The 13802-nt window shown below is 43.6% G+C and overlaps 1 long non-coding RNA gene across 1 annotated transcript; it reads right to left on the reverse strand.

Moving 5' to 3' along the window:
• Positions 1 to 7412: 7412 nt before the first annotated feature.
• On the reverse strand, positions 7413 to 13275 carry LOC123579754. Its single transcript, XR_006702933.1, has 2 exons — positions 13186 to 13275; positions 7413 to 9354 (listed from the first exon to the last, which is right to left on the reverse strand). It is a non-coding gene; the product is annotated as an uncharacterized LOC123579754 (long non-coding RNA).
• Positions 13276 to 13802: the final 527 nt, after the last annotated feature.

The following is a 13802-nucleotide window of genomic DNA, read 5'->3' on the forward strand; positions in this document are numbered from 1 at the left end:
CATCCATCTCATTTCTTGTCATTACTGATATATTTGGATGTATTCTATTTTTTTCTTTGCATTTATTTCTCCTCTTCTTTCTTACCTTCTTTGGATAGGTAGCACTTTCTTTATTATTCCTTATCCTTTCTACTTATTTGGAAGTTATATATTCTTTTCCTGTTTTCCAATGGTCACTTCAAACAATTTCATGTACACTTTACCTAACATCAAAGTTAATCAATAGCTCTGTCATCCTCCTGAAAAATACAAAAACATCAGAAAATTTTAACTGGGATTACAACTTTCCTTATTATAAATTTCCTTTATCCAGTATTTTTGGTTCCATCTTTGTTTTTATAGTCCTCAAATTAATCTTAATTTTTATTATTTATATTGTTATTATTACACTTATGGACATGTTTATTCATTTCCCCATTTCATCTTATTTCCCACTTCTCTGACTTCTGTTGCCATTTCCCTAATTTTCATCCTTTATATTTGGAGGAAGAAAATTATTCTTTCAGCAAAAGTCTGTTATTGGTAAGGTTTTTTGTTTGTTTTTGTTTTTGTCTTTACTCTTATTCTTCAGTGATAACTTAGCAAGGTATAGAAATCCAAGTGGACAGTTACTTTTTTTTCAGTTTTTTAAAAATAATATTCTATTGTCTTCTGCTTCTATTGAGTCTGTTAAGACATTTGCTGATATTCTTTTCAGCCATTGTTAACCTTCCAAGAACATTACCCTGAATTTTATATGATTGATTTTTTTGAGTCTTCCTATTGAATTACAGCACAGTTCTACTGGGTTAGTAAAACATGATTTGGCTTGCATATTTTTAGATAAATAAAGGTTGAGATTCTAGTACTGTATTTTATTTCCACTCCTTAATGGATCATCTTGTAAATACCTTGTGGTTTTAAAAGTGGAGCGTTCACAGATTCATCTATTTTAGGAGGCTTACTATCATCTTATGATGCTTGCCTGTGAGAAAAAGGGTGTGTGGGGCAGTTTGTACACATTTAATTTTCTAAATGTAAGAGATAGACTTGGCACTTTGTCTTCTGTGAAGAACAAACCAAAAGAGAGGGGGAATCTGAATATATGAAGAGAGAAGGGAAAGTTGGTGAATAGGGATTGTGGAAAGCTTGAAAGGGAGCAGAAGTTTTCTTCCTCTGATATGGGGATTCTGCATTTTCTGCCTTTGATTCTTAAACTTTCAGATCTTTCTTCTGAAGGCAAAGTTCACTCAAGCTACTCCGAATCCCCCATGCTGTCCTTGACCCTAATCATGTTCTTCAATAACTTCTTTTTGCCTAATGAAAAAAGTCTAAGCATCCAAAATGGCATTAAGGTCCTCTGAGTTTTAGACTTTTCTTAAATTAGACCACTTCTTAAATGGTCTTATCTCCCATTTCTCCTTTTCACTTACTCTGGCTAGTGAGATTAATCGACTTACTGCTTTCTGAACATGCCCTACATATTCTCATCTCCCCAGTTTTGATCCTGAGCCCTCTCACCTTGGCAGGCTAGTTCCTTCCCATTTTCCTATTTTCCTCATCTATCCAGAGATCTCTCTTTCAAGGCCCAGCACACATCTCTCCTATTCTATGTTTTTCTTTTCCTGAATCTTTCAACTATGTCTCCATAGAGTCCTGGGCCCTTCCTGGGGATAGTTCTCACCACCTACCTTGTATTGTTATTAAACATAAGTTTCTTCTACCAGACTAAGAAATTCCAAGGGCAGAAAACTTGCCTACATTTACCCCTGTGATCTTCAGTGTATCTCATAATTAGAGATGCACCCCCCTAAAGGTAATAAATGAATATAAAAGGGATTTTTATTTACATCCGTATGAAAAGTATTGCCAAGAATTATGAGAGCTATCTGCTGGTTGGATGGCCTTCAGGTTTTATGGCAGGTGGGATAACTTCTGTAGAATATCTGTGAGCCTGAGGGCAGAAGTGGCCTTGCGCTGGGCTCCCCACTCAGCTCTCACCTGTGGAGGGCCCACATAACTCATTCTGAAAACTTGGGTAGCAGAGAAGGAGTGAGAGACTTAATTGGGAGAACAACACTATGGCTTCATTGCAAGAGAGAAGACCCCTGACTTTGGTAACTAGGAAGACATGACCCACTCCAAGGTCCACTCCCACTTTGGGGTATCTGGGAGGACGAGTTTGGCTAGTACCCTTCTTTGGGGGCATCTATAAACATGAAGGAGCAAGGAATGGACTAGAATGTCTCTAAGAGATGTTCTACTCTGCCAGTCTCTGGAGCCACTCCAGACAAGACCTCCTTGTCTGTTATCTCCCTTTATTTCTATTGCTTGATAATTTGACTGCATTTGGTTCTTCTTGTGGTATTCAGAGAGGACATGCCAATTAATCTGTCCACCTGGTCCTAATTAAGAATGACCAAGAGGCTAGACATTCATAAGCCTGTAATCAGTTTCTAGAGTTTCTCAACTTTCTCCAAAGGAGTGACACAAAAGCAGTGAGTGGAATCCTGAGATTGTTCCAGAATCTGACAAAGATGAGGATGTATTTTTGTGATAAAGGCAAGAGCCTGTAGGGTCCAGGGCCTCACTGAACCTGAGGATGCCTTGTCATCTGCTTGTAATTCAAAGCTGACAGCTGGGCAGGAACTTTCCAGGAACTTTTGTGAGATCTGATACAGAGCAAAGACTGCAGGAAGGTGTCACAGACTTACACTTTGCCACATTAAAAGAGAGCAAAGTAGCTTCTGCATTTTTCTCTCCAGGGCTCAGCATGGCCCAGCTAATCAAGGGGTTTGGCAGTATCAGCCACCAAAGACACTTCATTTTCTTGACAACCCCTATTGCATAGGGTGGGTTCTCAAGAAAAATCTACGTCTTGCTTGGCTGACAATGCTGAATACTGTCCTTCTCATCATGAACTCCCAAGGAAGGGGGAAATGAACTTACCTGAATGTGCCCACCCTGTGCTAGGACCTGCACTGGGGACTTGACATGCCAGGCACTCAATACAAGAAGGTTCATGCTCACCCTCCTCCCCTGGGAGTTCATGATGAGGATGACAGTGTGAAATACACTAAGCTTCTTGACATACAAATTAAAGGCTTTGTTCTAAGAACAGCAAATGCCATTGCCTGCAAGAGCAACTTCCAGCAGCTTCTCTGTGCCCGGAGTCTGCATGCAGAGCAAACTGCCCACAGGGGGCAGAGGCATTGGCTGGGGAAATTTTATATGATTAGTGGGGTGGAGTCAGACCCTCAGCAGCTCAGCGCCCTGCCAGGCCTGCCGAACAGCCACCCTTGTTCAGAGCAAGACCTTCCACAGCAGATGTTTTCTTTTCTTTTTTTCTGAATTGCTAAATGTGTCTGAATGATGGACGGGACAGGGAAGAGCGGTCGTGGGCCTGAATTCTTTGATGCTTCTGCATGTTGTGGGTTCCAGGAGGCAGGGATGGCCAGCCAGTCAGTTTCTGGGACCCATTCAGCACTCGCTCACTAAACCTTTCCTGTACACCCGGCAGTCCCTGTGCTGTTTGCTGTCACTGTACCAAGATGGTGCCTTCCGTCAAGGATGCCCTGAGTCTAGTGGGGGAGCCAGAGGTACACAAGGATCTGAGGCAGAATGTGAACAGTGTGGTGCAGTGTGCTCAGTCTTTTCAACATATGTCTCCTGTGGAGAAACATAAATCTTGAAAATTCCTTTAAACTTTGTGTTTCAAAAGCAAGAGTAGGTTTTTTTTTTTTTTGGTTTCCAAATATGAAATTATAATATTGAATATATTTTAAAAACTACACATGTCCTCCCTGAGATGTTTTTTAAAATTTTTTATTGAGGTGTAACATGCATATGTAGTATATAGTATATGAATTTTTACATACATTTGCACTGGTATGAATAGCACCCAGATATATAGGGAGTCTTTCCAGCCTCCAAAAGTCTCCCTCATGCCCCTTCCAAGTGAATCACCGCCCCCCCAGTCACCCAGAAGTAACTACTATTCTAATTTCTATCAATGTAGATGAGTTTTGCTTTTTCCTGAACTTCATGTAAATACAATCATACATTTAGGATTTGTATCTGGTTCCTTTGCTCATGCCTCATGGTGCATGAGTGGTACTATATTCTTTTTTTCACTGCTGGGTACTAGTCCATTATATGACCCCACACAATTTATGGCTTCATTCAACTCCTTTGAGAATCATTGGTGTGGTATAAAAAGATCTGTGTTTGCAGCCAGATGTAGAAAGTCACAACTTCTTTTCCTTCCTTTCTACATGACTGAGAGAAGTCACTTCACCTGGCATCTTGGTTTTCTCACTTGTGGAATATAGGGGGTCAATGAATTTATAGTATGTGGAGCCAATGTGGGTGAAGCCCCTGATACAGTGCCTGGCACATAGTAGGCATTCAGTGGATGGCAGCAAAGATTACAAAGGGATGTAAAATTCATGTGTTTGTTGCCATGGGTGCACAGAGGCCGAAGAGCTCCCTTTACATGCAGGACATCGAGGAAGGCCTTAGCCAGGCTTGTGGAGTGGGTTGCATTGTAGCAAAAGGTGCCCTAGGGGCAGGCATCATGTGAGCAAAGACACAGAGGACTGCAAATGTAGGGTGTGTTGGAGAGACAACCCTGAGGACACTATTAAGAGGTGAGCTGTGGAGTCCTCATACCTGAGTGGCTTCCATGGTAGCTAGGAAGAACACACAGGTCAGCAGCACAAGATGGGGCTTAAGGCCAAAGGAAACACTGTTGGCTTGAGCTGTTGAAGTCCAGAGGCAAAGAGCTTGTGCATGCTAGAGAGTTCAGGAAACCATCTGGGAGACAGTGGGGCCAGAGCTGGCCTTTGAGGGATGGCAGAGAAGAGGAAAGAGGCATCTGTTGGTAAGGGAAGGAAGTTAAGAGCACAGCCAAGGCTGGGGAAGCGGGGACACTAGAGCAGATCTGGGGGATGATAAAATATGCCCCCTGATTCCCACCACTGCCACCATTGTCACTCTGGCTAGTGTGTTTTGAGCACTTACTGTGTGCCAGACACTGTGTTAAGTAGAAGGTAGATATTCTCATTTAATCTTCATATGGTTAAATGAAGTAGATCCAATTCTCTCTTCAACTTACAGATGAAGAGACCAAGGTTCAGGGAAGTTAACTAACTGACTACAGCCATTTCCGCCAGGGTTTACTTTTCCTTTGGTGGGGGAGATGAAGATCTAACACATTGCATCACACCCCCTGGAAAGCTGAGCTAGCATCTCTGGTGGCACCTATCAATCCCTTCTCAGTACCTCAGAACTGGACAGCCTAATAACAGGGTGGACAGTTGGTTCCAGTCAGGTTGCCCTGAAGGGTCTGTCAGTTGGGGGTGCTCCCAAGTTGGGGGTGCTCGCTAACAATTTCCATGTTCTTAGTAGAGGTTGGGAATTGGGTCTTTACTTTGTTCTCCTGACTACTATGGTCTGGCTTGAGGAGAGAATTTGGGACAGAATGTGTTATGGGTTGAATTTTGCCTCCCCCCCCCCAGCATTCATATGTTGACGTCCTAGCCCCTGGTACCTCAGAATGTCACTGTACTTGGAGACAGGGTCTTTTCGGAGACAGTTAAAATGAAGTCATTAGGGCAGCCCTACTCCTCTGTGACTGGTGTCCTTATAAGAGGAGATTGGGACTCAGACACACACAGAAGAAAGACCATGTGAAGACCCAGGGTTGTCTGAGTAGACAACCCAGATGGCAGACAACCATCTACCAGCCAAGGAGACAGGCCTTAGAAGAAACCAAACCTGCTGATACCTTGATGTCAGACATTCAGACTCTATGGCTGTGAGAAACTAAATTTGTGTTGTGGAAGCCACACGGTCTGTGGGATTTTTTATGACAGCTCAGCAGACTAAGAGGGAGTGTCATTCAAGTTACCCAAGGCTCAGAGAGGAAAACTTAAGGTTTTAATAACAACAACAACAACAACAACACCACAGTGTTAATCATCATCATCAATGTGCACTGAATGTGTAAATATTGAAAGGTCATTTTGTGGGTGACATAACTTGGGTATAAACAGGACATGTTTCTTATGAATAGAGCAGAATTTCTTTGTAAAATCTCCACTGTTTGGGGGTCCCAGGGAGTATTCAGTTATGAGTGCTGCCTGGTGATACTAGTTCATCTATAGATCAGGTAAATACAAAATGATTAACCTTAATTTTCCTGCTTATTTTCTGAGAAATGTTCGTGCCTCTTTGGCCGTTGGGTGAAAGGGGGTGGCGTGCAGGAAGGAAGACCTATTAGAGGCCTCAGGTTCCTTTTCTCAAACATCCTTTGAAATGAGATGTGTCTAGACTCCAGGGGCAGCCGGAGCACGCTCACAGAGGAGATATATCACAGAGATATATACCCAGGGACGGTCATAAAAGTCTCCGCTTGTGATGCGTTTGGGTGAGTTACAGAACCAATAGCTTTGATCAAGTGCCCAGCTGTACTCGATTAGCAGAAGGATAATGAGAACTGAGCAGCAAGGGGTGGAGGGCAGGGGGAGGGCAGTGGGGGTGGGGCTGGGGGGGTGCAGTGGGAGGGGCCTGTGGTATTTGCCTATCAGAGGCCATTCTCTGAGCTTCCGGGGAGGGGGCCTGCCTAGGCAGTGTTGGGGGTCCTGTGGCCGCCTTAGAGCAGTAATAAGGCCTCCCCTTGGTGCTGCCTCCTCCTTGCCAGGTGCTTTCATCTGTATCCATTCCATTTCCTCCTCCCAGCAGCTTATGGAGAGAAAGGCTGGGAAGTGTGTGCTCCTTTTATGGCTGGAAGTTGGGAGTGGGTGGGACCAGAAGCCCTGAGAGGCTGGGAAGAGGGGAGGGCAGAGAGAGGCAGGCACCTGCTGTGATTTCAGTGGTTCTCTGGCTGTGCTTGCAGGGCACCGGTTCTGGAACTATCTTTTTATCCCCCATTTGGCTTATCCTTGTCTCTCTTTCCATGTTCCCCCCTCGATTCCTACTCTTTGCTTTCCTTCCTCCCTCCTCCCTTCCTTCTTTCCATCCTTCCTTTTTCATCATGCCCTTGTTTCCTCCTGCCTTCTCTTCCTTGCCAGTCTCTTTCTTGTAGAACTCCTTCCCTTTCCTCTTCCTTCTGTCCCTGTTTTCTTTCCCTCCTTCTTCTAATTTTTCTCAATAGTGTCAATAATAACTTTTTAAAATTAACCACTAGAGTTTAGCATTCAACACACACTGGTTATGGCTGGGCACCCTGGACATGTTGAACAGGAGAGAAGAGCCAGTCCTCGCGTAGCTGAGGGTCCACAGCGAACACTGATGGTAAATAACAAATTATTGTAAGACACAGTTGGTGTTTTAAAAGGTCCAATGGATAATTCTCCTCTTCCTCACTCAAGATCTGAGCCAACCAAGATACAAGATGAAGGGGTAAGGCAGATGGCAAATCAAGTCAGCACTGAGATTCACAGGAAGCTGTTATTGGAGAATATAGCTTACACCTTTAGGCAAATGGACTGCCTGACACTGAATCTTGGTTTGTTCAGCTGGTCCATTAGTCCCAGAAGTCTGGGTCAGGCCAAGGCTCCCATTTGCAGCAGGAGAGTCTGTATCCCAGTGAAAGCCCCAGGGGATGAGCAGGCAGGCATGGGATGTGCTTCCTGCAGGGAACTTGCGCCTAAGAGAGGGGAGGAGGGCTATGTTAACTAGGTCATGGTTCCTTCTTCCCCTTTGTAAGAATCAGTATAAACTCAGCATGGGTGAATGAGGGGTGGAGAGACAGGCCAGGAGTATGATGCTGGTGGAAGCTCACCTCCAATGGAGTAAACAACCAGGAGTGGAAATGTAGCTCCCCACCTCCTCTGTCCTGTACCAGCACTCAGAGCAAGTGTGTGTGTATGTGTGTGTGTGTGCACGCACATGTGTGTGAGTGTGTGTGATGGTACATAGGAGGAACCTAACCTCACCTAATGTAGGAAGTGACGTCTAATCTGAGACTTATAGGATTGCTACCTACCTTGATGTGATAAGGTGTCAGACAAAATTCAGAACAAAGTATGCAAGTTTACTTCTCCCTCTAAACTTCTTTATAAAACAAAACTCTGGGGAAGTGTCTCATTCAGTTATTCTGTCAACAAATATATATTTAATTGTCTATTAAATGCAAGCTACTTTACCCAGCAGGAGGAATAGATTGATTGGATGTGGCTTCTGCCCTCCAGGAGCATTTGGACTGTATGCTGAGTAAGACATCCTCATAGAGGGCCAACATGCAAGGTGGGGCATGGAGCATTGGTTGCTTGTTGTTGAAACAAAGTAAGAGCTCTCAGTGGGCTACCTGAGGCTTTTATGGGGCTCGTGTGGAGAAGAAGAAAGTTCTTAATGGGGTGGAGGTGGTAAGGAACCAAGCCTTGAATGGCTAGTAGGATTTAAACAGGTAGTCTTGACCTTCTAAGTAGAAAAAAAGCATCAGCAAAGGCATGGAGGCCATCAAAGATGGCAGAGATCAGTGAGTAGTCCAGTGTGTCTCAAATACTGTACAGGAAGGAAGAAGTTGGAAACACTAACTTAAAAGAAGAGATGGGACCCAGACTCTTGAAAGTCAGTGTGAGGGTCTACCCACACTTTGATCCCCAGTGTTGATGAAGGTTGCTGAGCAGGAAGCATGATGTAGTTGGATGGCTGTTTAGAACATTCACACCCATTGCAATGCTCTTTGGGTTGGAGGAAACAGAACTTGAAGACAGTAGGGATCTTGGAAAGCTTTGAAATAGTCCAGGTTGGAAGTTCTGATTGTCAGCAATGAGGGTGGAATGAGTGGATAGATCTGAGTGGATAGAGGGTGGAATAAGTGGATAGATCTGGGTTGCCCCATTTTGTGGCTTCCTCAGCCACAGTGAGGAAGTGCTCCCAGTGCTCCCCAGCCTATGAACACATAAGGGGAAGAAGAAAAGGCGGCAGCTCACTCATGATTGGAACTAGTCAAGGCAGACTCAGAGGAAGCTTATCTGTGTGTGGAGTACAAGCCCCAGTGAGAGAACACTGTGAGGTCCAGTGGGACAGCCTCTCATGCCAGGTCCTATGTGATCAGGGAGTGGCAGGGTCAGAGAGATTGGACCCAGCAGGAGGGCTGGTACTCCGTGAGGACTGTGGGTTCTGCAGGAGAACAAGGTTTGCACCTTCTTGCTGTTGGGCTTTGTCTCATCGTGTAAATTTTAGGGTCCACCAAAGGCAGAAACAATAAAGAAAGCAAGATCCAGAGAGATAGACTTATCATGAAGGAGCTGGATCAGAGTAGCATTCCAAGCCCTGTTTGCAGGTCTCTGCTGTAGGATGTTGTCCTTTCCCTCCGGGGGTGCCAGCGTTCCTCCATTATTGCTTGGACTTTATGACTTCCTTGTTCTCAGAAAGAGAAAGGAGCTTATTAAGTGAAGTGGCTGCCAAGTGTATTTTAAGATGAACAAAGCCTAGATCATTTTTTTCCTCACCACATACCATACATAATTGTATGAAGGGCAGGATTTATTTGGTTTACATTATGATTTTTTTTCCCTCAAGCTTAATTACAGTGTTAAAAAGGCAACTACAACTTGAAAGAAACAAGCCCTACCGTCATGGAGACCAGCATGACCATTCTGGATTTGAAACACAGCTTCTTTGTGAAGGGAATTAATTGTATATGAAACTTTGGGGCTTATGTAAAACACATTTTTATGAAAATAAACTTGAACAGTCATTAAAATGAATAGTTGTTTTAAATAAGACTCAAACTGCATGGTGGTGCCAATGAATTTTAGATGCCTTCTTTATTGGCTTTGTTTTGGGTTCAACTCTGCATTTCTAAGACAATATCAGGGCCCTGGATGTAAGTCTTAGTTTATAATTGGGAATCAAATGTATAGTTCCAATGATAGATTATTAGGGGAGGTAAGAAAATGAATAAGCTTGAATAGTATTCAGGTCTAAGGAACTTCATGAATAAATAATTCTATGTTGGAAAATCCAACATGTTAGAAGGAAGTGGTGCCTGATAGTTTGGCCTCAGACCAAGGAACCAGTTAATGGAACTCAGCTCTCCAGCTTTGGGACAGTCCTCAGGTAATCTGTAAATCAGAAATGTGAGTGACGACCCCCACGTTCTCCTCTGCTAGCATTGACATGGGATGTCTCTGGCTCAGAGATCTGTATGGTTCAGGGATGAGTCTAGAGCAGAGCTCTCAGTGGGGTGGACTACTTGAAACTCTAGCTTAAACAAGCTCCTCCTTGGGGAAGGAGTGGGGCTTAGACCTCTTTGTGCCTGGTGTTCTGCCCTTCTGCCTGCACTTCTCTACTCTTGTTGGGAAGGTGGTTTTTGAGCAGCACTGCTCAGCAGTGTGAGCTCAACAGCTGTTCTGGGGCAGATGGGAAAGTGACATCTTTTTTAATTGGTGGGAACTCAGGCTCATGTCCCCAGTCCTTGGAAGAATGCCTCACTGTTTCCACACCCCAACCACCCACACGCATGTGGTCTCTACCCCACTAAATCACTAGCATCTCTCCTCTCCTTCAGGGTGTGTTTTCCTCCCTACACTGAGATCCTTGTGGTTATTTAGATAAAAACTTGCATAAAGAAAAAGAAGGGAATATCTTAGAACAGTATGTAAGGATGTATAGGAAGAGTGCCCTCACCTGGCTTTGTATTAACATACATAATTTAATTGATGGTCCATTGATCTCAATTCTAGAATAGGTAATGACACCATTTTGTATTTTCCTTTGGGTTGTTGTGCATTCTCAGTGATGTAACACCTCATGCTATTGATATCCTTCTCTACCCACTTCTCTGATTCCCTGCTTATAGTTCTTCCCTAGTTTGAACAGAGAGCCCCAGAGGCAATCAGAGAGGCCTCCAGACTAGTGGCAATTTGTGTAGTGAAGTGAGGGAGCACCCAGGGCATACCAGCCAGAAGCAGAACGTTTCCAGTTAGGTGACTCCTACAACCTCCAGGTGCTGGTCTGAACTGCTGTAAGGAGGTCTTATTGCCTTCTGCAGGGTGTGCTGGATGCACTATTACCCCTACTGGCCTCTGGGTACATTCCTTTGGCAATTTTCTCCATCTACCCACTACCCAGTAAAGGTGTTCGTAGCCTGTGGTATGATGGTATCAGACACATTGTTTCCATGGCAACCACAGTCCAGGCCCCTTGGAATAGTAAATCTGCTTAGGTGGCTTTCCCTTATCTTTAGGTGTGGGGATGACCTCCACATCCCTACAGTCATCTCCCTGAAAGTGGGGACCAGGTAGGCTCCACCTTCTGCTGCATGGAGAGGGACCCAGGGCAAGAAGGAACGTTACAGGTGCTTGGAAAGGCTTGTGCAATGATTTATTTTTCATGGTGGAAATGCATTCAAACCTAGAAGTTCTGAAGTGCGTTTTGCTCTGGCCCCCAAATGCATGACTAGAAACACGGAGCCTTGACATTTCTCTTCCCTTTCAGTGCCATGGCTCAGTGAATCAATTCAAACCCATTAAGATTTCAGAATGACAGGAGGAGAAAATCCTTCCAGTGAACACTCTTAGGATACTGTGACCGAACACCATTTCCTTAGACCTGGACCATTTTCTCGTTTTGAAAATCCCATCAATTGCAATCCCCTCCTCGAGGCTGAGCATCTCGTTTTTACTTTCCTATTTCTTGACACAAAAGCCTATAGCAAAGGCTTGTAGATACATGAATTACATACTTGTTAGTGACACCATGTTGCCCCATGTTTAAGAGGTAACGTGGAAAGAGTTTTCAATTTCTCTGGGTTTATAAATCTAAAGAGATAATTATCCTTCAAAAGAGTGGGGGTGGCCACCAGAGTCAGGAAACTCAGCATGCAGACCTGGGCTCTGCTCCCAACTAGTCTTATGATCCTTGTTTGTAGGATTCTCAAGTGAAATTGTGTATGTGTGCCTGTGTGTGTGTGTTGTGTGTGTGTGTGTGTGTGTGTGTGTGTGTGTGATGTCTTAAGCAAACTGGTTTTCTGTGGGAGCACAATTGAATTTTTAAAAATCTAAATTAAGCACATATTCTCTGGGAGCACATCTGTTGCACAGAGTGAGGCCCATTCCATCAATACAGTTGCCTGCAGAGCAATGAAGTCATTCCCATCTAATTCCTGAAACCAGAAATGAGGATAACAGGCCAGTATTAAATATTAAAGTTTTTCACATTTTGCTGTTCTCTTCCAGAGAACACAAAGAGCACTGACATATTTCTGGAGCTCAGGTGGATAGCTAATGGACTGGAGGAGCTTTCAACTCAACTGGAGCGATACATAAAGAGAAAACTTAATTACAGTTAGGATTCCGTGGGTTAACTGGGTAAGCAAGTAGCCTCCATATTTCATAGCATCTAAGACACTATTGATTTTAAGATGCACCATTATTTTATGTACCTCTGAGGAAAAAAGTACTGCCAATTAAACTGTGACCACAATGCTTTATATCTTAGAATTGTAATTTTACCCTTATTGAAAGAGCTCTTTAAGATTTGTTTAGATACTTGTGCATACATTAAAATGAAAATACAAGCAAAATATGTTGGTTGTGATGTTCTTAAATTGTCTTCACAAGGTGGGCTCTGCCGATTGGCTCTCTGATTTAGAGTTGCTGGTGTCTATGGTTCTCTAGGCAATGCCTCTCTCTGTGAAATTAAGACTAGTGAACACAAGCATTTCTTCCCACAGCACTGCACCATTGATGTGGGGGTTTCTTCCCAGACCCTGACACACAATTACAAGTTCTAGAACTGGTGCTTTCTTCATCGTACAGGAACGTATGAATCCAGGACTCATTTATTTTTTTCTTCAAATGATCCTTAAATGGTTCGTTTATTAAAAGACCAAGGTTTGTAATTATGTAACCTTGCCACCAGGACAACAACCAAGTGTGCTCATGTGTGGACAGTGACAATGCTATAACTTCCATCTTGTTTGACAACAATTGTAAGATGCCAACACCAACACCATGAGGGCTGCCCTGGTAAGCTGCTTTCTACTTCCTTCCAATTTCCTTCTTCTCTAATCTCAGATAGCTCTTATATGTGGAACAGTCTTAGGTATAACTCATCCAGTTCGATGCATGGATGAGGATGCCTGATGTTCTCGGTGGCCAAGTCCTGTATGCTTATTACATAGAAATGGGAAGTAGAAGAGAGAGGGCAGAGCCCAGATTCTTGTCTTTGAGGATAGGTAGCTGTACTCACTAGTAATATGGAACTCAAGTAATGATCCAGCTTAAACAGCTCCTTCTCAGGAAATCCTGCTCCAGTATCCTTGCTGTGCTGATATAGTAGCCCATACTGACCTCTGTCACAGCATGCCCCATGTGTATGTGGCCATTGTGATGTCCTTGAGAGCAGCAACCCTATCTATTCATCCTTGTAACCCAGTGCCTGGTGCAATGCCCAGGCTTTAGTAGACTTTGGGTGAACAGTTGCCAAAAGACCGAGGATGGAAAGAATGGGGCAGGAAATGCTCAGGGACAGGGAAATGCCAGCCACATTTAGAGAAGGTGGAGTCTTGTTGTTTGTCTGAGATGGAGGGTGTATGACAGGAAGCAGTGGAAAGTCGGAACAGGAGGGAAGGCTGGCTTGGAGTACTACAAGGAGGAAGATTATTTGGCTGCATAGAACCTGATAAAGACTATTTCAGAGCACCTGTATGTAATCCAACATGTATATTGAGTCACAGATGACAGTTACAACAGAAATGAATTGATCAGTATTAACCATATATCAGATGAGGTGGTTTAAATAAAGAAACTGATATTCCTGAAACTTCAGTAAAGTAAGTTATTTTTAAGTAGTAACATTCATTCATT

The sequence above is a fragment of the Leopardus geoffroyi genome, chromosome A3, assembly GCF_018350155.1.
Source record: "Leopardus geoffroyi isolate Oge1 chromosome A3, O.geoffroyi_Oge1_pat1.0, whole genome shotgun sequence".
Classification (NCBI taxonomy): domain Eukaryota; kingdom Metazoa; phylum Chordata; class Mammalia; order Carnivora; family Felidae; genus Leopardus; species Leopardus geoffroyi.